Source organism: Ctenopharyngodon idella, chromosome 2 (genome assembly GCF_019924925.1).
Source record: "Ctenopharyngodon idella isolate HZGC_01 chromosome 2, HZGC01, whole genome shotgun sequence".
In the NCBI taxonomy this organism is placed as follows: domain Eukaryota; kingdom Metazoa; phylum Chordata; class Actinopteri; order Cypriniformes; family Xenocyprididae; genus Ctenopharyngodon; species Ctenopharyngodon idella.
The window spans coordinates 15,522,415-15,549,658 of NC_067221.1; the positions used below are offsets into that span (position 1 = coordinate 15,522,415).

The following is a 27,244-nucleotide window of genomic DNA, read 5'->3' on the forward strand; positions in this document are numbered from 1 at the left end:
AATCTTTGGACATTCTATTTGAAAACCATATGAATACTTTCAGCAATTCATCACTCCAAAGCTTATGGGCTTTGATCATTTGACCGTTATCAATGTGTCGCGTGAAGAGTGACGCAAAATACAATTTGAAATCCGAGTAGACTAAGGCGCATCTGTAAAAATCTGATTGGACTCACATTACAAACCAATTCCAAATGTGGTTTGAATTAAAAAAAAAAAAAAAAAAAAAAAAAAAAATCAGATTTCATGTGTTTGTTTCCACTGTAAAACATTTTCAGCTGGTTAAACTTAGAAATGAAAGTTCACCTGCTGCCTTAAAAATGTGAGTTAACTCAACTAAACATAAGTTAACTCAACTTGAAGATAATCTTTGTTTCAACTCACAAATAGTCAAGACAATGCATTATTTAAGTTTAAATTTTAACTTAAAGTAATGCATTGTCTTGACTATTTGTGAGTTGAAACAAAGCTTATCTTCAAGTTGAGTTAACTCACATTTTTAAGGCAGCAGGTGAACTTACATTTCTAAGTTTAACCAGCTGAAAATGTTTTACAGTATATATATATATATATATATATATATATATATATATATATATATATATATATATATATATATATATATGTGTGTGTGTGTGTGTGTGTGTGTTTATTTAAAGAATTGAATAAATAAAATATAATATTTTAAACATTTTATTTATTTTAAAATGTATTATTTATATAATAAGATTTAAATAATTTTAAAAATAATATGTAAATCTATTTTATTAAATAAACAGGTTTTATTCACATTTTTTATTTTATGTACATGGGAACTACAAATTAACATTAATGAAACATTTAAAGTCACCATGAAATCAAAATGGACAATTTTTTTATGGAATATTGCAGTGTTTATTATAAATGATTTATCCACACAAATCATTATTTAAAAAAAATCAATAAATAAAAATTCAATTAGCAAACACCAATGATCCAAGGACAAAATCAAGGCCCTGTATTTTTCACTCGGATATATGTCACAATAGGGAAGAAAATATGATTATTTCATGCTGACTTTAAACATTTGTGTATAGTAAAATTGATATTTTCTTTGAAAATTAAGATAAAAACAGGATGCCTTCATTTCTTCATTGAAGAAAACCAGCGAATCCAACAGGAGTCATTTTGACCATATTTATGCATTCATGTATATAGGTTTTTTGAGTCATGCATTCTAGGGTCGGAGGTGACCATGTTTTAGAAACTTCTAGTAGCAGAACATAAATCCCGCTGAGAGCTGGTTTAGATACTACTCAAGCACAGCCTTCGCTTTTCACGTGGTCATTTGGCATTCCGTGCAGACGGCACTCCACACAGAGCCAACCGCCGACTTTCACAGCTTCATTTATCTGTGAGCAAACACCAAAGCCTGCATTATCATTCCAAACGAGTGCCGAGCCATGAATCACATACAACAGCATGTGGGTGAGTCAATTCCCAAATCTACAGCCAACAGTGTCAACTTAACTTACTACAACACTCCTATTCCACTTCAGCGTGAAACTAAAAAACAACAGAGAATGAAATGGTGCGAAACGAGAACAAAGATCTAACAAACGATCGTAGTAACATCCCTGAAACTACAGACGATCTGTAGATGTCAGTGGAAACTAAAACTCTAGACATTAAACAACAGCTCCGCGAAGCACTCATCAGCCAGACACAAGAATACATTATACTGCTGAATGCAAGTGCTATTTATGTTCAGTGTGTCTCTTTCATGCACACAGACAAACTCTTCACCTTGGATGCTACTTGTCTTTGATGGCACTCCCATCATGCCTTTCTGCCACCAGCAGCAGCAGAATCAGTCTCTCTCAAAGATCCAGTTTTAATGAGTAAACATGCTACAGCAGGGAGACTTGTCAAATGGTTTTGCTTCATAACCAGATTCTACTTCTGGACATCATGTGGTGACCCAATACAGTATTATATAAAAGTAAACAAAACTGTGACGCAACAATACAAAGTTATTAATGACAAGAGCTTCAATAATAATAGTTTAATTTATAATTTTGGTTCCAAATGTCTATTAAGTTCCTGTGGTTTCATGCTCTCGGCAGTCAGTTTTTATAGTTTGAGTATAACAAGTTTATTTTTATATTGACATGAATTTGTGGCAAAATACTTTAGTTTGATTTCAACAAAATATATGGGAAGTAGTTTATCCTTCCTTTTAAACCTGTTAAATTTGCTATCCTATAGTATGGTTAGCTATATTTACAAAAAATATACAAAATACTTATCATACCAGAACCTGAGACCCATTTTTAGGTTGTGACCTACCAGTTGAGAACCACTGATCTAGAAGACAGATCCAGAGAACATCAGACAAGATCTTTCACTAAAGGAGAGGAAGTTATGGTTTGAATGGAGCTGGAGGACCACACAGAATCAAAAGCTCCACCTTGCAGAGGCCGTTGTGACTTTAACAAGGAAACAAAAAGGTCCATCCAATGGTCCGGTGAAAACATAAAAGGAACCATTCAACAATTCATAAGGAATCCATGCTGCCTTCTCTTGGAACATCTGATAGTTGGGAAAAAGAAATACTACAAGACTTACTTACAGAGGCTCTCTTTAATTCAAGCTCTCCAGGAAACCAGGACAGTCCCAAACCACTAAAGGAACATTCCCCATTGCCACACACTGAGGTTTATTTTGAGGAACAGGCCCCAATTGGGACAAACAGGTTGGAGGTGTGGCGGCTTTTGCGCAGGATCTTTTGTTTACCAACAAGGCCAGTGTGGGAGAGGCTGGCCTCCTTTAAGGAGGGAGATGAATAGGTTTGTTAGTATGTTAAAAGCTGGAAACAAGGAGCGTCTCTTCACTAAAACATCCTTCCATAGCAGGTCCACTTTGAAAAAAGAGGCCAAGTTATGGGCCGGCACCCAGAACAGCTTAATGAGAGCTCATACAGAGAGGGAGGCAACGAATACACACACACACACACACACAAACACACTTCTGGTACACAAGGTTGAAAAATAACTTTCTGACAAATACCTTTACGCCAATGATGGGCGAATTTGGAGAAAAAAAAAAAAAAAAAAAAAAAAGAGACTTTATATTTATTAAAGAATCTTAAAAAAAAAAAAAAAAAAACATATCACAGTTTCAACAAAAATAGTAAGCAGCACAGCTGCTTTCAACTTAAGAAATGTTTCTTGAGCACCAAATCAGCATATTAGAATGGTTTCTGAAGGGTCATGTGACACTAATGATGCTGGAGTAAATTCAGCGTTGCCTTCACAGGAATTAATTACATTTTAAAATATATTAAAATGGAAAAATAGTTATTTTGAATTGTAATAATATTTCACAATATTACATTTTAGTGTATTTTTGATCAAATAAATGCAGCCTTTGTGAGCATTAAACATTTTAAAAATATTTTCAAATGTTTGAATAGCAGTGTACAGTATATGAGATGAGCCATTCCCAGTGTTTGGGTCATCGCACATCTTTAAAAATGCAAAATCATGAATGGCCATCAATACAAAATGTTATCAGACTGACATGTGAACGTCAGTAGGGCAGTGAAGGAATTTGAGCTGAGCCGCTGTTTGTTTTAGACAGAGAACGAGGATGTGCAGTCTCCTCATTATTAGGTTGGACACACAGGAGTCTGGGAAAGGATCAGAACAGCAGCAGTTGCTGGAATGCATGGGAGGGTGGGAGGAGAGACAGAGAGAGGACATTGTGCTGAGTAAGGAGTGCTGCAGTGCCCGTCTGCTGCCTCACAATCTCTAAAGGTTTTGTCAAGGCTCAGCCGGCCCAACTCATCTCTCACGCACAGGCCAAGGGCACAGACTACAGCACAAGCTTTTCCATAGGAAACTCAGCTAAAGGGCTGTTCAATGCTCCAGTAACTCAGAAAAAAGAACATAACACCACCCGTGTCACCACTACAAAAATAATCTTTTTCAGATTTGTCAAAAGATAGAAGACTAAAGGTAAATCCAGGAAGGGCTTAACATTTTTTTTTTCTTCTGCTAGCCCAGTCTGTTCCCACCACACACACACAAAAAAATTATAAATTAAATTTAAAAAAAAAAATCATGTAAAAAAAAAAAAAGAAAAATGTATATTAAAAGGTACCCTATGTAACTTTTTTTTGTTTAAAATTAACAAAATTTAAATAATGAGCAATACATTATCAATCCTCCTTCTAAAATGTGTTCTTGTCTTACCCTGATTCACTATGGCAAGCCTATAATAAGTGTTTATATTTTTAGACGTGATAGAATAGTTTTCACAGGAAATTGTGTATGTTACTCGCCCGTGCATGTCTTGTTATATCCGTAAACAGAGAAAAGTTGCTCCGGCTGTTTTGACGCATGTATGGTGTGGAAGCAGCATAGGTTAGTTGTCACAACGAGTCAGAAATGTTGATATGGAGCACGCCAAATCTCAAACCTCCAGGGAGTTTAAACTTTTTTTAGTTATGAGAAAGAACCATATTCATCCGCACAGTCACGCAGAGCCAAAGCACAACCAAAACAATGTTCTTCAGCAAAATGCATGGTTTTGTTAGACTAACCACTAGAGTATACTTTTAAAGGGTGATATTTCAAATTCACTGTTTGAAAGTTAGTCGGGCCGAATCCAACAACAAACGTCTAACCAAACAGCATCAGGGGGCGTATGACGGTCGAGAAGAGAGAACGAGCAAGAGGGAGATTTAAAAATAAGAAGAAAAAAAAAAAAAACTGCAGAACGAGAAATGGGACAATACAAAAGAGCTCAAAAGAATATCACTGGAATGAAGGTTTATGGCTGGGCAAGCGCTTTAGGACCCGGTTTATATTAGAAAAGCTTTCCAGTGCTGGAGAGAGCTAAGAGGGAAGGCCTAAAAAAACTGCTTTGATCCTGCTTCTCATGCGAGTACACTGGGTTTTGATTGTCTGGAGCTGCTGTGCTGTTTGCGACTAACAACAAACACTTTGTATTTACTCGTGTGTACTGTATGTTCATTTTTTGTGCTTCCTTGTCGTTCATTCATGAACTGCGCTTTATTTTTCGTGAAGCATTTTGTTGTGCGTCAGCTGTGATAAACAGACATCCACTCGCATTGCATGTGTAACAGTGGCCAGATAGTGAGAGTTGTGCAGGTAAACCACTGCGCACTGACGGCCGCTAGAGAATGAGGTGTTTAGCGTCATTGGTAGTGCACTCGCCTCGCATGCCAGCAGCGATTGGGCCGGGGTTCGAGACTGACTCAGAGCAGGGTGGTTAGGATTGGAGTGTGAGTTTTGGAGGCGGAGCAATGAAGAGAGGGGTGTGTTTGTTTGGGTTGATTTCAAATAACAACAATGTCCAACAGCGTAGTTCAAATACCACTTACTGCACCTTTAAATATGCCAGAAGAAAATATATTACATAAATATTTAATGAAAAATGTATTTACAATACTTTAGTTTTAGTAGACAGCTAATATGCTATAGCACCATGACAAATATAATAATAATAGTAATTTTTGCTGAGTCTTGTGCAAAGTGAAAAAAGAGCTAAAAACAGTAATCTCTGATTTCAAAGAGAACATTACGCTTGTCAAATGTACTGTATTTCAGTTTTGATGAAGTATTAGCATTGACAGTGCTGCTATTATGTAAAGCTGTGATAAATCAATGATGGATGGAATATCAAATAGCCATGCCACGTGAAAACCAGCTGGAGACTCGACAGAAACAAAACAATCCGGATGCAACAGCGACGTGTGCACGCTGAGACACATGTGTGCCTGTATAATCCACAGTGTGTTTGCCCATTCAGGCTGATTTCAAGAACTCACTGAAAGATATTTTGGGTGGTACATAATAACCTCTTATGAATAATGGCACTTAGGTCTCTGTTTACTAGAAACAAAAGCTCCTCAGAGTCATGCATCATATAAACCAGCTAATCTGTATTTAATCATGCTCTATTCCATAATTACTGAGAAATGCTGGGTCAAATAATGGGAATTAATTTCATTGAAATTTTACTCTACTTAGAGAAATATTCGCCTGGCAGTAAAATATTAGGCAAAATAACTCTTCAGTGTGTTCCTGATCCCTGCTTCGCCCTCTCAGCTACCCAAAATGTCTCACAACATATCAAAAGGGAGAGAGTAGCCCACTGAAATCATAACAATATGAACAAAAGAAAAAAAGAAATTGAGTCTCAGATGTAAACACTAGTGCACATTGCATCACATAAAATTATCTGAGCACATATAATGTATACTTATACACATTAATTATCAAATGACATGAAATTGGGATGAGCAGATCGATCTTGAAATATGTATCTGACATTTATGCAGTCTTTGGTCAATACTTTGATAAAGTCAACACTAAGTGTTTTTTATTTGTTTTTGTTTGCTTATAGAAAATAATAAATACAAAGCAATGTCCCAAATGCCACCATATGCATCGCAAGAAAGACAAAAAGTGATAAAGGAGAGAGGAAGAGAGCAAGAGTAATTGATGGCATCACACACCTTCCATCAGCGGTATGGGCCGCACAACTCAGGGTGCCGGATTTCAGCCAGCCAGTCGTGACATCAGCTGTGTGCGTGATTCTGACACCAGCAGAGAAACACACACACTCACGCACGCTCGTCTGGCCACTGCCACCCACTCCTCTCTAATCTAATTACAGCCCCTCAACCAGCTGCTTGTGTCGGCAGACAGCAGCAGCCGGTCTGAGGCCGGTACCGAGTATCAGCTGTATTAAATTTTCATAAACTAAATCTTTCGAAGAAAACCTGATACTGCTGTTCTTTTAATAAGTGGACCAGCTGGACAAAGGCGCTGTGGATTCAGACCTCACCCAGTCTATTCACTAAAACCACAGTCATCATCATAACTTTACCTTCAATATTCATTCTTACACAAAAACTAGAGCATTCAGCACAACACCACATTCTTCCCTGAATGTGGAGGAACACAGTTGAGCAAACCACTGTCATGGAATACACAATGGATTCTCAGCTCTGTCCAATTAAAAATCCATGGCAGGAACAATAAACATGAACCGCGGTGTCAGATATTCTCTCTTCCATGACCTCATGGAGCAAGTGCACTGACGTCTTCAGCCCAGTTTATACTATCTGCAACTTTGTTGCTGTAAGTTACTAGTAGGAATGGGCATGTGATATTTAGTACTTGTGTACTCGCAAGTGACAGTGATGATCGTTCATGAAAATTATGATTGTGTAAGTTTAAACTCTAATTGGTTAGGGCACCATTGTGGGCTGTAACTTGAGGTCTGATTGGTTTTATTGGTTATGTGGTCCAGAGAATTGAAGTTAAACTGTCAGTTGAATCACTTTGACTATGTGCAGATGTAAGTTTTAAAATTACGTTAATGTTGTGTATATATCTGATTAATTTCATGAGTTAATTAACGTCAAATGACAATGCCTGACATTATTGACTATGATTGAAACAATCAGATATTTTGAAGAATGTTGGTAACCAAATAATTTTGGGGACCATCAAGGGCGCCTTAACAGGATAGTTCACCCAAAAATGAAAATTCTGTCATCATTTACTAACCCTCAGGTTGTTCCAAACCTGTATAAATGTCTTTGCTCTGCTGTACATTTAATATAACCAGAGGCCCCTGGGCTACAACATTAAACTTTGAGATGAGATGCAGTTTATATCCACGCCTTTGTAAATTACTGAACCGGCATTCAGTGCAGAGCAGCTCTCTCGCACTGTATGACATTACAGAAAACTAGCTGTCCAATCCAGGCTTCGCCGAAAATGCGGAGTCTCGAAAATTTACGGGTGTGCGAGTTTATCTATAGAATGTAGTTATCATCACTGCTGTAAACTCCCATATACAGTGCTCAGCATAAATGAGTACACCCACTTTGAAAAGTAACAATGAACACAAACAATTTCCAAAATGTTGACAAGACTAAGTTTTATATAACATCTGTTTAACTTATAACATGAAAGTAAGTTTAATAATATAACTTCGAGAACAACATTTTCAGTTTTACTCAAATTAGGGTGATGCAAAAATGAGTACACCCCACTGAAAGTCTCTGGAGCAAAGCTAAATTTTAGACTACAAATGTCTAATTTAACAAGAATTCAACCACAGGTGAGTCTAATTATTCATTACACCGGTGTCTAGCAGACAGTTGACTATAAAAGGGTGTTAAAACCCCTTCCCATTTCATGCTGTGATGAAAGGTTACAAGAAGATCAGTAAAGCTTTACTCATCAGTCAAAATACTGTAGCAAAAGTGGTACAAAAATTTAAAAAAGATGGAACTGCAACCATCTCACAGAGACGTCCAGGTCGTCTACGGAAGTTAACACCTCGACAGGAGCGTCTTCTGATGAGAAGGGTTGAAGAAAATCGACATGCAAGTTCACTGCAGTTATCTAAAGAAGTAGAAAGCCAAACTGGGGTGACTATTTCCCGTGACACAATACGGCGTACACTGCAGAGGAATGGCATGCATGGGTGCCGTCCACGAAAGAAGCCTCTCCTAAAGCCCAGGCACAAAAAAGCCCGCCTAGAGTTTGCCAGGGCCCATGCTGACAAAGATGAAGACTACTGGGAGTGATGAGACCAAGATAAATGTTTTTGGAACTGATGGCTTCAAAACTGTATGGCTTCGCGAAGGTGAGGAATACAAAGAAAAATGCATGGTGCCTACAGTGAAACATGGTGGTGGCAGTGTCCTTATGTGGGGCTGCATGAGTGCTGCTGGTGTCGGGGAGCTGCATTTCATGGATGGCATCATGAATTCACAGATGTACTGCTCTATACTGAAAGAGAAGATGCTACCATCACTCCGTGCCCTTGGTTGTCGTGCACTTTTCCAACATGACAATGATCCTAAACACACATCTAAGGCCACTGTTGGATTTCTGAAGAAGAACAGGGTGAAAGTGATTCAGTGGCTCCTGATCTGAACCCAATCGAACACCTATGGGGAATTCTGAAGAGACAAGTTGAGCATCGCTCTCCATCCAGCATCCAGTCTCTAAAAGAGGCCATTCTTGAAGAATGGAAAAAGACAGATGTTGCAAAATGTCGCCAACTTGTTCATTCTGTGCCTAGAAGACTTGGTGCTGTCATTAAAAATCATGGAGGCCATACAAAGTACTAGATGTAGTAGTTTTTGTTGTGGAGTGTACTCATTTTTGCATCACCCTAATTTGAGTAAAACTGAAAAATGTGTAATCTAAGTTATATTATTAACCTTACTTTCATGTTACTTTCTATGCAGCCATACGTTAGCATTGCCATTCATCTCAATAAGTCACTTCTATTTCTATCCCAAGTTAAAATGAGAAAACTAGCAATTTTGTCACCGTCACATCTACTATAATATCATGAAATGTTTAGAATATATATATAATGCTTTGAAAAAATGTCAGAGCACATGGCAACTTTTAAACAGCTGTCAGTCGGAAAAAAAAAAAATGCTTTTTGGCTCCAGATGGCGTAGCTACAGCATCTACCCGCATGTTCTATCTCAACCATGCTAGGCAGCCAAACCTCTACTCTTTAGCCAAATCTGGTGTAGGTTAGCAAAATAGTTATTATTGCTTACAGCTCCTTTAAATGAGTCTGTTGACTGGCTTAGTGTGTGCTAATTTAGTCAAAGTATGAATTCATCATGTGACATTGCTGCATACATGTTAAAAAGTACATTTTAACCTCTTTGACGCTACAACTTCTGCTCATAATGATAAATTGTAAATCATAAAGGCACGTTCTTCAATTACTATTAGCCTGCTCAGATGTAAACGATCCAGCACTAGAGCTGAACAACATATATAAAGCGGCTGTGACTGCATGGTCCTGTGGATGTTTCTCGCATCGTCTCAGTATGGGGGAAGGTTGGCTCAGAGAAAGGCCACTGTGAGTCAGAGCTCTTAATCCCTCCATAAGCACAGTTTCACCTTTTTCCAAGTTGTGTTTTTTGAACACTGTGTGAACATGCTGAGAGTACAGCAAGCGTTTGTACATGGGGATGTATTTTCCACAGAGAAAGAACATGCAGCTTGTTGCTGATGTGTTTGATGCTGTTTCAAAGTTTCCACTACATCACAGGACATACATCATTAAAAGAAACGATCTGAACTTCACAGTACTCGTGTGGTTTAGAAACACACCTGGAAAAACTGTTAGCAGGTTGGAATTCCTTTCAAAATGTTCAAGAGCATCTACAAGATAAATGCATTAAAACTCTTGACAGTATGACTGCTTGTCCTAGAATTAGTAGGTCAATGACAAATCAGACTGTCCAAGATAAAAGAAAGGAAAATTTGGGGTCGGTAAGATTTTTTTAATGTTTTTGAAAGAAGTCTCTTATGCTCACCAAGGCTGCATTTATTTGATCAAAAATACAGTAAAACAGTAATACTGTGAAATATTATTACACTTTAAAATAACTGTTTTCTATTTTAATTTAAAATGTTTATTCCTAAAGTTGAATTTTCAGCATCATTACTCCAGTCTTAAGTGTCACATGATCCTTCAGAAATCAATCTAATATGCTGATTTGCTGCTCAACAACTATTCCTACTTATCAATGGTGAAAACAGTTGTGCTGCTTAATATTTGAGAAAACTGTGATAGATTTTTTTCAGGATTTTTTGAAAATAAAAGAACAGCATTTATTTGAAATGGAAATATTTTTTAACAATGTAAAAGTCTTTACTGTCATTTTTGATCATTTTAATATGTCCTTGTTGAATAAAAGTATTTCTTTCTTTCAAAAATCAGACCACAAACTTTTAATAGAAATAATATATAATTATTTATAGTAATATATAATAATATAAAACATTTTCCTTAACACCATGAATGTATAAAGAGTGTATACATATTAGTCATTTTCAAAAAATTTTTTTTGAAAATTATTATTTAAAAAAAAATACTTTTTACCTTAACATGAATTATAAATTCAAAATATTTTGTGCATCCCTATGTTTTGGGGGACAAAAGTCTTTCAAATATTAATAAGTAAAATTAATTTTACAAGTCAAAATTATTTTTCAATAAACAAGATGTATATTCAAGTCACTGCATAACACTGAATTACATTTTTAGCGTTTTTATTTATTTTTATTTATTTATTTTTTTTATTGTAATGAACGATAGATCTGGACAAAAGAAAAAAGAATGTAATTGACCCTAGCAACAATTAACACCAGGCAATCTGGAAAGATATTCTTCCCCCCCAACCAGAAGTTGTTCATTCGATTAAAGAAATCCCCTACACATCATTAGTAGACTTTGCATTTCATAATTTGGGTCTGTTCAATGCTAAACTCATATCGCTTGCTGAAGTGATTTATTGCTCTCCACATGAAACGGGTCTGAATCTGAATAATCCTCTCATGGTCATTTATAAAGAGATTAATTCTGGCAGTCATCCATCCAGACAGACAATAATACAGGTATCTCTGCAGCCCACCACTGAATCACAAACTCTTTAATATTTAGTAAGGCTGAACTACAAATGTAGGTAATGACAAAGAGAAAGCAGTATCACTCAAACAGTTGTTTGCAATAAAAAAAAAAATTACACCTTTAGGAACTCAGAAAACCACCACAAGATACTCACGTGATGAAGTTTCCTTTGAAATCCAAACAGAAATGACACATTTCCAAAGTTGGCGTACAAGGAAGCACAGAATCACAGTACACATCTTTTGACATACTTTATTGCCGGGTTTAGTCCCGTAACGGTGGCAGCAGAATGACAGCGTCCTTCAAACTAAACGAAATCTTACTACTGACTGGATAGACCAGCCAGGATGGCAGTTAGCCCTCAATCAACTTCTATTAGTCTAATACAATCTGACTGCTTTCCTTAATCACAGGTGCACATTGAACTGCTTACCCTCTGTCTTTAAGTGGAAAGACCCTAATCTTCAACTTAAAAAAACATGTTTGTCATCACAAAGACTTTATTAAAGTGCAATATGTTGCCGGAGGACCACGTATGGGTCATGTATAGGCCCACAGAAACATAGCCTAATTGTAGCTTAGAAGCAATGCCTACCGCATAAAGAGTTGAGAAACATCTTAATCGCATCAGTAGAGATTGTAGGCCAGATTTCAATGGGATTACAGTGTCATCACCGCTCTCACTGCCCACAGAAAGTTCAGTTAAAAAAAAAAAAAAAAAAAACGGTTTTAATGACCTTGGTCTAGACTGTAACGACAACTGACCAATGAGAGAAAAGATACGCTAACATCAGGTTGAGATGAATCGTTCAGCAATTTCATCTCAGGATTTATGATGTTATATAAAGGCAAAGCATTGAAAGGACTAAGTTGACATCAAAGACAGTGATTCATATGCAATATTTAACAACATCTAGTGAGTCATTTGGAGCTGTGTTGAAAATTGTGAGAATTTGGCCATTTTGTGACCCAAACCAAATATTGTAAAGTTTCTTGTTTGTAAAACAAAACTGAGTGAAACCTAGCCTAATATCTGTCAGTGCAGTTTATTTTTCTGCATAGCCTGACTGTCTGGATGCCTTTGTAATGTCCTCGGGTCTGAAGTTCTGAACAAATGTTCACACATAAATAGTAGAGTCTACAAATCACAAACATCTTAATGACCAACCAACAAGAACAAATGGCTTCATAAATATACAAAATAATCAGAAATGGGTGACGATGGTGAACTAGTCATCCAACAAACATGCTATAAAGTTGAAGTGTCTTGCGCAACACACTAATGGATTTTTTTTTCAAAAACTGCACACCCTTATACTGTAAATAAAGTCTTAATGTAAATACAAAATAGTTTGTTTAAAGGGATAGTTCACCCAAAAATTAAACTTCTGACATCATTTACTCACCATCATGTCATTCCTACTCGCCATCATTCAAACCTGTATACACAATGGTGCACAGGAGAGCACTGTCGTCTGCTACGATTTGATTATTAAAATTGCTTAAAGCTACTATGTAACTTTTAGGCCTCTAGTGGTTGAAACAGAAAATTACAGGCTGTTTTGGTAATTAAGTTGTGCTTTGGCTCCACTATTCTGCATAGATGAACCACTGTGTGGTTACAGATGATCGCCTTATCGGTGCAAATGTCAAAACTCTCCCAACTAACAAAATAAAGTTAAATATTTGAAAAATTTGTCTTATGAGTAGGTAAGCAGCTTATATGGATATTTATAGGCAAATAGACCAAAGCAGTAACTGGTTTAGAGACTTGGCATTGTTACCAACATAAACATTGTTTTGTGAACCTAGTCGGTGCACAGCAAATGTGATGTGGTATGCAAACTATGTTAATTCATGATTTATTACAGGTACTGTCGCTTTCCTTTTTTGCTTGCAAACACTTCTCAGTTTGATGTTTGTTGTGGCTTCAAGCTACTACAACACCTTCCACTGCATATAGTAGTAGCCTGATGTCTTTATATACAAAAATGACATAAACATGCACAGATGAATGACTGAAGTATGCAGTTGCGTGGGTTGGGTTGGATTACTTTTACACCAAAACCAATTGGAAAATGACCAGCAAACCACGTGTACTTTTTTAGCTGACACACTCGGGTGATTTGTTAAGTGTTAGTCAAAATCTGAGTCACAATTTACTACTGACTATGGTTCACTTTGGTAAGCCTACTATAAGTGTTTATATTTTAGACTTGGGGGATGTTTTTTGTGGGAAATTGCGTACATATGTCACTCGCCCGTGCATGTCTGGTCATATCCGTGAACAGAAAAAAAAAATGTTGTTCCAGCTACTTTGATGCATGTATGATGTGGGAGTGTCATAGTTTAGTGGTCACATAGAGCAAGAAATGTTGACATGGAGCAGGCTAAACCTCTGGGGAATCACCCATTTTTTGAAAACGGTGAACAGAAGAGAGTCTACTGGCAACAAGAGAGCACGACAGAGCTTGTAATAAAACAAGAATCAACAATGGCTTGGCTTTTTGGAGATGGCAAGAACTGATAAATTGCCATATGTAGCTTTCTAACAGAGTTCACTGTAAAGCCTTTTCATTATTGGTTGTTGTGCTGGAATTTATTTTCAAGGAAATACAGTGTCTATTAATGGGTATAGCTACAGTAACGTCTTCAGCTAGTCAGCTTGATATCCTTTCCATCTAAACTGGTTATATAACTTAAGCCTAGTAAATGTTTTATGAGCAGCAGGATAACTATATTCATCCGCAGAGTCACGCAGAGCCAAAGCACAACCAAAACAATGTTCTCCCACAAAATGCATGCAGTTTTGTTTTTTAGCCGCTAGAGGTCCAAAAGTTACATAGTGTACCTTTAAATTATCTCCTTTTGAGTTCTACTGATGAAAGAAAGTCATACAGGTTTGAAACAATATCAATTTTTGATAATTTTATGACAATTTTCATTTTAGGGGGAAATAATCATGTTCTTTTTGAAGGATTGGGGATAGACTATTTAATTAATTCAATATAAAAACAAAGTCAAAGGAAAGTACCCAAAAATTTTAGAAAAAAAACATACATTTATGGGTGTTTGTTCACTGGCAACATATCTGCATTTCTGCCAATACTGTGCCACCAGAGAGAACTGGATGTGCCACCATGAGAATTGACATTTGGATTGAATGCTAATGCACTGCCACTTAAACCGACCCTGGGGGTTGGGCACAATTTTACACTGGCCAGGACTGACTCAAGCCAACTCAGTGATGTAAACATCTACACAACCTCCAGGGTGCATTAACTGGACACACCACCATGTATTTGCTACTAGATGCCCAGCGGACAAGCTAGTAGTCACTATAACAGTCTCACCCCATCACATAACAGCCCATAGCATGAGGGTCATCAAAAGGATAATGCACATTGCATATAATGTAAAGCAGCTGTTAGCAAATAGATATATTCCAGAATGTAGCACAAACAGTGCCAAGTAAATAAGCACCTGAAATGAGATGGCAACAGAGACAGTAATTCATCTCTCCTCTAGTCTAGCACACTCTGGACGACATGAAATAGGTCACCGTTTGAACGTCGTGCTTGGCCCTCTGCCAGCGCTCCCAACTATTCGCCGATCCTCTTCTCTCTCTCTCTTTTTTTTTTTTTTTTTTTAAATTCCTTTATTGTTGATCTCTGTAAAAGCAGTCATGTGAATGCAAGATGGCAGATCATGTAGACTGCAGACATTTTATTCATTCAGCTAGACATGCAGCACTAATAAATGAGAGATGGGGAGATTTTTCATTTTTGGATAAAGCCTAGAGAATTTAAGTATTCCTAAAATGGAGGGTGATTGTGCTTCTCTCACACACGTAAGGCTAATCCTATTGTTTATGTTGAAAATGTCTGAAATGAGACTGAAACAGGAAAGAATATGGGAAATAATAGGTTCAAAATCCTCACAAGATCAAATGTTTTCCTTCATATAGAAAAAGTTAAAATAGGTAGATGAATCTCAGAAATTGCTTGAATCTTACTGTGAACACCACCATGGTATGTTTAACTGTATAATTAAGAGCCCATTCCCTAAATACGAACACAAATCACAGGTTCATGCATGCTTTTCATCCTGTCCAGAGGATTTGGGTCACATTTTAATCCTGCAGTCAGACAAACCTCACAGAGTTAATTACTTTAACTCAACATTACTTTTATAATGCACTCTGCTTGTTTACATAATTAAAATGTATAATGATAAATGAAACATTTCATATTTCACTGTTGACTAAACATTTATGAGCGCTTCTTTAATACAGACACTTAAATGTCCCAGGGGTTGATTAATATTAAAACTTTTGTTTTGACTGCAACATTTTTTTTTTTTTTTTTGTAGTGTGCAGGTCAAATTAAAACTTCTTACCCAGCCTTCATTTATTTTCTGTAATGTTGCTGTTTGAGCATAAACAACATCTGCAAAGTTATGACACTCAAAGTTGAATGCAAAGGGAGATTTTTTTAAAGGATTCTGTTTAAGGACTACAACAAATGGCTGGTAGGGACTACAACAAGCTTCTTCCCAGGTTAGTGACATCACTAACCCTAAAATTTACATAAACCCTGCACCCGAAAACACGCAACAAAGGGGGTGAGGCCATGTTGGGCTGCTTTAGAGAAGAGGAAGAGTTGTCGTAGTAGAGTGTTGTTACCATGCCGTCATTTTGCGCCAGACTGCTTCACAAACGAGGGTCAATTCAACGCTGGATTTGCACAAAAGTTTAACTAGACGGCACATGCTAGTTGATGAGTTGAATCAACTCGACAGCAAATACATAAATGTATCCACTAACCATTCAGAAATGTCCAGTTGCATTCTATAAGTTCCTGAGTCTCTCCATCAGTGTCCGACTCCGGTTTGAACAATGTAAGGTTGAACACCGTTACTGACAATCGTCATTTTGGCTGCGTGAGATTCTCCAGCTTTGTTGTTGTTGAGCAACCAAAGAGAAAGCTGTTAAAGCTCTGCCCTCTTCTAGAAAGGGGGCAGGGAGCAGCAGCTCATTTGCATTTAAAGGGACACACACAAAAACGGCGTGTTTTTGCTCACACCCAAACTGGGGCAAATTTGACAAGCTATAATAAATGATCTGTGGGGTATTTTGAGCTTAAACTTCACATACACATTCTGAGGACACCAGAGACTTATATTACATCTTGAAAAAGGGGCATTATAGATCCCCTTTAAATCTTTGAATGCTAAATTACATCATAAAAATATTAACATTTTTAAAACTATGATAACCTAAGCAAAGGGTGAATTAAACAAACTATTTCAATATGTGTTGTGTGAAAAATATTTACCAATTTTTGAACCAAAGTTCAAAGGCCCAAAACAACAATCCTGCATCAATGAGACTATAGTGTTATGCTTAAAATGAAATGAGCACAAAAAAAAAAAAAACTAAGAAAAGGTATATTTCACTTGAATGTTTATATCACTTAAGATTTTTATTTCAAGCTTCACTTTTGTAAAATTATACAAAAGGGATAGAAATAGGATTTAATTGTATGTAATTAGGATACATGAAATGCCAGCAATGAAATTATCTTTAGGAAGACAAAAGAACAAGCCATTTAATTCCAAAAATCCAAAAGTATAATTTCCACCACTGTCATTTCCACTACTAAATAAAACATGATTTGAGATGGTGGAATGACATTTTCTACCTGAATTTCAATGAACAAAAGACAAAATTTTCAGACATTGTTGACATTTCAATAAGTTTAGTTTGAGAAATGTGTTTCTAAAAGCCCACAAAGGCCAAAAATGCCCAGAGTTGAAGAAACACCATTATAAGCGACTGTGGTATATTAGAAAGAATTCCAATATGTAAGCGACTGCTGTGAAATGAGTTCACAAGTGTTGAAACAACTGTGTTCACAACTGTGAAATGATTGGCTCATTCAATATTTACAAGCAAAATATTGGTTTGGTGTGGATAGCAATATACATTCATTACACTGATTATTGAGAACATAACAGTGACAACTATTCCCTGCTCTGTGTCCATATCCATCACCTCTTATAGCCAATAAAAGCAGGTTATTATAATTCTGCCACAAATAAAGATCATCACCCGGGCAGAGACATATTGAATGATTTCTAATAATCCTCCGGAAGTGGGAGAAGGAATGTGACCTGGCACCTAACACCAGATTTCAGTGTGTGTATGCCATCTGCTGTGGAGCACCTCCATAGGGCTGCTTTCATCAACACCTTCTGTTGAGCTCTTCACACTCGCAGCAGTGTGGCCTTAATCCTCCTACAGCTGACCCAGCGTTGGGCCACTTTAATTGCAAAAATATTTCTCAAGAGCCTGTAAACAAGATGCAATCACGTTTCTCTATGATATGAGCCGACAAGGCCTGAGCTAGAGTAAGTGCTGAGAGATTCAATAAAGGCCTGATCTGCTGTGCTTGCGAAAGGATTTTATTTGTCGATGCATTCTATAAAATCAAAGCAATATTTAGTAACAGGCCCTGTAAAATGTCTGCAGCAGTTATGTAAGAATAGGGCCTCTAAATCTATCAGCCCAAAACAGGACATAAGAAAAGCAATAACACCATTTTAATGGATTAATGGAATTGGGGTTGTAGCCACATTATTTTCATGTTTTGCTGTTAACCTTGTGCAAGACCTGGTTGAATTGCGTTATTATTAGTGTGTTCTCGTCATGTCCAAAAGATGCTGTTTTTTCCCACATCCAATCAAAACCACCTTTTTTCGGCCTTCCTAAGGCAGACGAACTTAAAAATACATTTTAACAAATTTTTCCTAACATTTATAACAATCTCAACGACTGCATTCTGAACCATGCTGTTCAGTGCAGACAGGGGCACGGGAAGATGTTTTGGGTTGGGCTTGCTGGGGTGATATATATTTTAATAAAGAAATAAATTATTTCTTTATTATATAAAGAAATAATATATAAAACACGTCAACGCCACAAAGCAGGACAAACAATCCCAGAGAACTCATTTAAATGGAGCATACGGTCTATTTTTTTGACAGAACATAGTAATATTTGCAACAAGGAATGTATTTGTAATACGATATTTCAAAAAAGGGCTATTGAGGTATGTTTGCAGGCAATAAACGAGCCTGCACACAGCGAGAGGAAATAAATAATGAATAAATAAAATAAATAAATAAATAAAAAAACACTTGTGCCCCTAGCTTACAGACTTGCACTCCAGAGTGGGGTGCAGTGGAAACCCACCAGTAGGTGGCAGCATTCACTGTTTTAATAAGTGAGTCATTGAATCATTCATTTAAATGAATTTGTTCAGAAATCTTGATTCTTTCAGGAACAAAACATGAATGAAAATTCTGTCATTAATTACTCACCCTCTTGTCGTTCCAAACCCATAAGCCTTTCTTTCATCTTTGGAACACAAATTAAGATATTTTTGATGAAATCTGAGAGCTTTCTGTCCCTCCACTGGCAGCTAAGCAACTGACACTTTGACGCTTCAAAAAGTTCATAATAAGATCGTAAAACTAATCCATATTAATTGAGCGGTTTAGTCCAAATTTTCTGAAGAGACACGATCACCTTATATTATTAATGGTTTTAATTAAAAAATAAAAGAATAAACGGTTTTAATTTAAGAATAAAAAGGCTTTTATTCACATATAAACATTGATCAACTCACACATCAGTTGTGGTAAATAGAAGCTCAAGCATGTTTGCTTGACGCATACGAGAATCAATGAGGTTCATTATCGTGCTGCGCAGCATGTTTGAGCTTCCGCATCATTCAGGTTTGGTTGAGCTTATGTTTTCTGATCAATGTTTATATGCGAGTAAAAGCCCAAATTCCTATGGATTAGTTTATGATCTCTTTATGAACTTTTTGAAGCATCAAAGTGTCAGTTGTGAAGCAGTCTGTGGAGGGACAGAAAGCTCTCAGATTTAATCAAAAAGGTCTTCATTTGTGTTCTGAAGATGAACGAAAGCCTTACGGATTTGGAACGATATGAGGGAGTAATTAATGACAATTTTCATTTTTGGGTGAACTAATCCTTTAATTTTTGGGGGCATTTTTGCCACAAGCAACCGTTAAAGGGTTAGTTCTCACCAAAATGAAAAGTCTGTCATTAATTACTCACCCTCATGTCGTTTGAAACCCATAAGACTTTCGTTTATCTTCGGAACACAAATGAAGATCTTTTTGATGACAGAATGCTGTCAGATTTCCTTCCATAGACTGCCTTTGCAATAGGGCAGCAACTAACGATTATTTTGATAATCGATTAGTTGGCCGATTATTTTTTTCGATTAATCAGATAAAAAATCCTAATTTTATTTATTTTTATTTTATTGATAAAAAAAAAAAACACAGTATTGCACATTCCAAAGTACTTCAAACAAATGTGCCAATCGAATGTTATAAAAACATACAGAGCTTAATTTATTAGACTACCTGTCATAACGAAGAGAGAACAAATATTTTAGGAATCTATCAAAACTTTTTTAAAACTAAAAGTGGTATTGTCATTTATTAGGAAAATAAACTGAAACAACTAAATAGTTTCTAAATATTCACACATAATATCCAAAAAAAAACTTAATAACAATCTCTGTTCTTATTGACTGTAATTGGGCATCTGAAGAAAAAAAACAAAGTGTTTTACTTTTTCCTGCCTTTCTTGTAAAACAGTAAAATAAAAAATTCATGGATAACAGCAATAATTATACTGTAGCTTTAGAAATACTGCTGTAACTAAAGAGCTTTCACCATTAACCATTACAGAAACATGAAAAATGATTTTAGTAATCACCAATACTGATAGTTTAGGGCAGCTGTGGCACAAACCATACAATGGGTGGCAGAGGTCTAATAAATTTGTTAAGCACTGTATACAGTTTAAATCTCTACTCTACATTAAAAATGAAGATAGTAATAAAGATAAAGAAAAACACAAACTCAGTGTTAACCAACAGGCAAGATAAATGTTCTGCAGGAACACACACATTCACTCTGGACACAATCACCTCTTACTGTCATTTCTTTATCCTGTAAATAGGCTATAAGAAACGTCTTACATTTATATTCAATTACATGTTGTTATCCCTTTACAGTTACTACTCTCATAAAATACTTGAATGACATGTTGATTTTTAAATCTAAATTTAACTTTAAACAACAGATATTTCAGCAAAATGAATATTTTTGTGCTGAATATTAATTGTCTCCCTCTCTCCCGCGTCCCATCTGTCTGATGCGGGTGCGCGCGCCGGCGCTCATTCAGTAAAGTTTGAAGTTTAACGCAGACTGTCAGGATGAGCCTTTATGCAAAATGTAAATGTTCGCGTGAATTTGTGACATTTACAGATAAGGATACAGACACAGAATAAACGTTTTGCGCTGAGGACGCATATGCATCTGTCAAAGCGCCTGACAGGGCAAGACCTTATGCTAATGCATTAGCTTGAAGCTTAAAATAAAGAATTCTCATGTTTTGATCAGCTTTGATCACGAACCTTTCCTGCAGCAGCTCAATCTGTTTCCTTCACTATTTTTAGATGCATTTTGTCCATAGAAATGCGTTATTCAGTGCTGTAATTTGACGTAACTGGCGGAAGTCTTCCGTGCACTGTGGGCAGGCCCGACTAATCGATAATGAGAATCGTTGTCGATGATTTTCATTATCGATTTTATCGAATAGTTGTTGCTAGTCCTACTTTGCAACTCACACTTTGACACTTCAGAAAGTTCATAAAGAGATAGGAAAACTAATTCATATGAATCAAGCGGTTTAGTCCAAATTTTCTGAAGAGACTTGATCCCTTTTTATGATGAACAGATTTAATTTAGGCTTTTACTCGCATGTAAACATTGATCAGCAAACATAAGCAGTAGCTCAACCGAACCTAAACAATGCACAAGAACAAACCTCTTCTAGAAGCTCAAACGTGCTGTGTAACACATGAGAATTAACCTCACTGGTTACGCAGCATGTTTGAGAGGTTTGTTCTTGTGCGTTATTTAGGTTCGGTTGAGCTTCTGCTTATGTTCACTAATCCCCTGGATGCAGGTCAGATGTTATAAATGACACAATTACAAAAACATCACATCTGAAATGTAAAAGAGGTATAAAATAAAGAATTACTACTGTGAAATGTCCTGCACAAGTCGTGCTTGCGAAAGTGGTTCGGGTTGATCAACTTGTTCAACTTTTTGACTTTTTTTGTCATTATTGGACTCGGGCTCAAACTGATATGGCAAAACTTATGCCCGTTAACGTAGTTACAGTAGGGTTTGCAAGAATCCAGAGCTGATACTCTCTGGTTACGGTAAGGGGCGTTACATTTCCGATATATGCTGTAAGTGATAGACAATAGTAACAGGCTGGGGCTGGCTGACCAATCAGCACAGATTGTGCTTTTCGGAAGGCGGGTTTTAAAGAAATTAAAATTAAAACAGAGCTTTTAGACAGAAGGAGAAAACAGGTAACAATGTAAATTATAAGAAAAATTTTGTTTTTTGATCATTAAATGATGTAAACGTATTTTTTTAAACCACATAAGCAAAATTATGAACCTGTAAATGAGCATAATAGGACCCCTTGAATTCAAATGAGTAAAACAGCCAATAATCAATATAATATGAATATATTGTGTATCCCTATTTGATTTATAAATAAAACTTAATATTTAATGAAAAACAAAATACATTTCTAACTCATCAAATATATTGCTAAAAAAATGTATCATTTATTTATTGCAGTGAGGCTAGTGAAAAATTCATCACATAAAAATCTGTACTACCGACCTCACTAGATCAGCAGGAAAAAAATATTGTTAAGTCCTGTAGACTTAAAAATCAGAGCTTTGATAGTAATGTATGCAGACAAAAGAGCGTTAATTCTGCTGACAGGACACCTGTACTCAGCACCATCACAGACAGCTTTACATCTTTGTGTTGTCTGTTGTGACTAACACGCAACCTACTCTAAGGACCCTTTAAAGCAGACCGGTGGCACGTCCTGAACAAAACAGTGAGTATGGAGCCTACATACCCACGTGCACGCACACAGAAACAAACACACGCCACGCCTGGGCACATTACAAAGGCCTGCTGGGGGTCAGGCTACGCATCTGCGGCCTCTATTGATGTGAAGAGTCAGACAGATGGGCCTAAATCGCCCCTGGAGAATAAACAACACAAAGGCAACATGAAACCACAATAATGCAACCTGGGCCCAAAAGTATTTCATCACCACTAATAACTACTCGGTCAGGGGGCATCCAAACTAGTTAGTGTTGTTGTGAAATCGGTCAAGTTACTGGCCATTAAAACGGATATTGATTTGTCTTTATTATAAGTCTCACAAAACAATGTCTAATCAAAACACATTTAAGGGTAAGTGTGGCCGATATACTGGTAGACATGATTAATGTGGCCATTGATGTCTTATGTTCAATGATATGTAAATAAAACAAGCAATATACTGACTCTTTGTAATGTCTATTCAGTGCTTTTGAGGCCACAATAATGTAAACTTTGAATTTGTGATTAATTAATTGGCTTGTCAAGTAATTAATTTGATATTAAAAAAAAAAAAAAAAAACTCTCGATAGCCCTTATTATTACTTTTTCTCAAAATTTTGATAATATCTTGCAGAGAGTTTGAATGTACCATATCCATAACCCATAAGTGTTATTAAGTTCTTCCATGACATGAAATAAATCCAGTCTGAGACACATCATCATGTTGAGACATGACCGCATGGATATGTCCACTTCCTTCCCATCTTCTGCTCTTCAGATTAACCTGACGCAACATCATAACAGGTGTCTTCATGGATATGGCTCAGTACATTTAAAGGAAAAGTTTTTACTCCCCCTCAATTTGTTCCAAACCTGTATAAATTTCTTTGTTCTGCTGTACACAAAAGAAGATATTTGGAGGAATGTTTGTAACCAAGCAGATCTCACCCCCTATTGACTACCATAGTAGGAAAAAAATATATTATGGTAGTCAATGGGGGGTGAGATCTGCTTGATTACAAACATTCTTCCAAATATCTTCTTTTGTGTACAAAGAAATTTATACAGGTTTGGAACAACTTGAGGGGAAGTAAATGACAGAATTTTCATTTTTGGGTGAACTATCCCTTTAAGCTTTTACTCTTTATAAAAGGGACTGACTAGGAGTTTCAGCAGCTTTGGGTGAAAGTGTTTTTTCTTTTGATTTATAGTAAATTGTTATTAAACTTTTATATTTAATAAAATACAAATATATAGGGTATATAAGGAGCTGCATGACAGACACAAATGAACTAGGCTGCCAGAAGGGAGAAGTCTAAAAGAAATCATGGTTAAATTCACTCGCAGCTTTTGCAATGGCAAAAAGAGGGAGGCATTTGAAAAGCTGATATACCTACTGGATTTAATTACTCTCATGATTTATCCTGTGACTCACCATTCATACTGTGAGAAGACTGAAATGCCCAAGACTTTCCACATGTGAACAACAAAACTCACCCTGAACGACCCACTGGATCATCCGCTTAAAATATGATCCAATCGGAGCTGGCTCGACCATGTAATGCAAGGTGCCAATATGATGTCAAAATCAGCTATTCATAGACTGCTCTGCTGTTTTTTTTTTTTAAGACAATTCCTCAGCCACAGAATAGACTGTACTAAAGCCCTTTATTTCCTCAAGCCCTAAGAGGAGCGCTGACAAAAACTCTAACTGCATTTTCATCTGTTACCTCTAAACGCAGTTCATTTCCGCATCTCTGCTGAAGTCATCATGGCATTCCTCATATAATCATGGCTTTACAATCCCATGACACTGTTCCAGCTCTGCACTTTTCATTCCACATCCCTTCTTACGCCGCCAAAGAAGAGAAAGCGCTACATTCCTGTTGTGTTAGTACAGAATTCTTAAGTTTGATGCAATGTAGCTTGTAGTCAAAATGTAAGAACAGCAAACGTCCTAATTAAACTAAAGGCATAAAGTTAATCAAGAATTGTGCAAGACTACCTACATTAAATAAACCAGCGGTTTTGTTTTAAAGTCCCCGTGAACCGGAAGTTGCAAACGACTTTTCTCCAGTGTTTTGTCATATTTCCAAGTGAAACGGAATATTGAATAGAGGGCAGGGTTTTACTTTAGTATTCCTCCTCTTCATCTCTCACTCATAGCAGACTAACGGTTGGAGGGGAGTGGTTTAAGCGTTTTCAACCCAAGCCGTCAAACTGACGTCATCAGAGAAGGAACGCCATTCCAGACCGGAAGTAACTTTTCAGATTTTGATTAAAGATTACCACGACAAACTATTTTTTTCTGTGCACGGATTAATTGTTCACCACAAGACTAGTAATATGCGCTTACAAAGTAAATAGGGTCAATTTTGATTTCATGACGACTTCAAAACCTAGCTTTTGGTGACCCAACTCACTTCAAAACTGTAACTATCTTAAACTAAACATGGAATGTATTAATATTACCAGGAACTTTATACAATAAAGTCTTAGCCCAACAATATGTAAAAATATTAACATGACATGTATTTGTGCCAAAATACCACAGAGTCTGATTGGACACACATTCTTTAAGATTAGACACATTCAAAAAAGTTTTCTCTTCCCTTTTAAAGTTGCGATGTAAAGGAAATATTGACAGATCGTTTCTTCCATATTGTGATGTACATCCGATTGAAACGGCTTATCGAAAATGAAAAACCTTGGTTCTATACATCTGTTGTTTAGTGGATGAAATCTGAACGTGAGCTCAAGTTGATTGTAAGAAAATGGTGGACTAAATGATTGGAGAAATCCGGCATACATCAACAGAGCGAAGTCTGTCAATTCACCAGAAGATCGACATTTTGATTAAGAATTACAAGGTTTTTTTTTCCTATTCATGCAGACTTTAAAGGTTAATAAGCCTATTTATGTTTTCATCCAAACTATGCAAGCATTGTTTCCCTGCTATCCATGACGTTTAAACTGACTATTTTTCTGAGGGAACCAACAGAGATGGCATTTAAAGGGCTTTAAAAGTGACTGCCACTTTCTTGTGCTCAAAACAAGCATTAGTCTGCGGTTGCTCAAACCAAATGACCTAATATAGTGCAATTCTGGCCAATGACTAATTCTCAAAACAAGAATTTTGAGATACAAGTGTGAGCCAAACTTATGATCATCCCCTTCAGCAGCTATCCTAATCCAAACAGACAGCAAACTGCAGTCTAACAGCCTTTAAATCTGGTTTGAGCAGCTGTATTTTATACAAGTACTTATAAACACAACAGGTCACCAGTGCCACATTTTGCACTGCGACGACAGGCGAGCTGTCATTACGGCTTGTCTGATACCCTTCAAACCTAAATTAAAAGCTTAGAATGATCCAAGACATTAGCAACACCTTAAAACAGTATACAATTTAAGGGACAAGCATGAGAAGAGAAAGAAAAAGGCATTTATGAGTCTGTGTTTGGCATGCTTGGAACTACATTAATAACAGTCCTGATAGACAATCGATAGCCCACTCAACACAATACAAGATGCCAGACTCATGCATACAATTTCAGACAGTTACAATGGAGAAAATAAAGTCATATATGGGGGGAAAGCCTGCTGTTACTTTAAACGTATTGTCTGTCTGCTCTGTAATCCATGCGGTTTCATGACAACAGCAATATTTCCACCTTTTGCTGCAAAATGCAGTTAGGAGGAAGATTATAATGCAAACACTAGCTATATTGAGCGAATGGCTCTTTAGATATGCTGCTTATATATCAAAATCCACGAAGATAAACGTAACGCAGCAAAATCACATGCAACATGTCATTGCCAGTGTTCATGTCCATGGAATTTGGATGTCTGGAGTTGAACAATAGGTGAGGGATGCTAGACTGTTATTGAATGGGCTGTTATGAGGTCTAAACAGACACTGACGCATCCTAAAAACAGCGTGAAATAAAATTATAGTAATTACAAAGAACTTACCTTTATGATTTGCGCGTGAAGACTTTAAATGAATGAGGACGCTGCGGTATATTTCCGTGCTCATTCGCAGTGGATTGGAGCTGAAAACCTTGCGTTGGGCAGCACCTACCAGCTTATTGAACCCCGCTGCATCATGAGCCTTAGATCCAGAATAGACAGACCGTTGTGCGAAAGAGGGGGGAACGGTCAAACAGACTATATTATTTCCCGTTGACACAATTAGCTGATTTCCAGTTTTACAGTATAGGAAAAAGAGGTCCGCTTATTTAATAAATAGATTAAATATGCGATACATACATTCTGTGTACAATGACTTTTCAGTTTTAAATTAACAGTTCACCCCTGTTTTCAAAATACTGCTGTCCAACTTTCTTAAAGGGACCGCTACCTTTACCACATTCAGCTGATGAGCGCAGTTTGCGGTCCGTTCTATGAAATGTCAAGCATAAATAATGAACTTGACCTCTAGGTAAAATTATTAGGGTTAAACCTAATGATGCTTTGGACAGGTTTTTATGTTTTCTGTCTAATGTATTTTAATATATTTAAGAAAAAAAGAAAAGAAAAAAACTTGTATGAGAATTATTATTTTAATAGTACTAAGGCTACTCCTTATGCTTATGCTTAGGCTACTTTAATTTATTTATTTGGATTTTTTTTATTTTTTTTTTATTAACATACACCTAGTTTAATTGCCAAAATCTGCATGAAATTGCAAAAGGGAAAATGTTATTTTATTGTTGTTATTATTATTA

The 27,244-nt window shown here is 36.5% G+C and overlaps 1 protein-coding gene across 1 annotated transcript in view; it reads right to left on the reverse strand.

The window, feature by feature from the left end:
- LOC127502037 (protein FAM110B) overlaps window positions 1-26,638 on the reverse strand; it is a 41,691-nt gene extending 15,053 nt beyond the window's left edge. Inside the window, exon 1 of the mRNA XM_051874446.1 lies at window positions 26,490-26,638. The gene's annotated coding sequence lies outside the window, so the exon portion shown is untranslated. The remainder of the gene's footprint in view (window positions 1-26,489) is intronic.
- Between the last annotated feature and the right edge of the window lie 606 nt (window positions 26,639-27,244).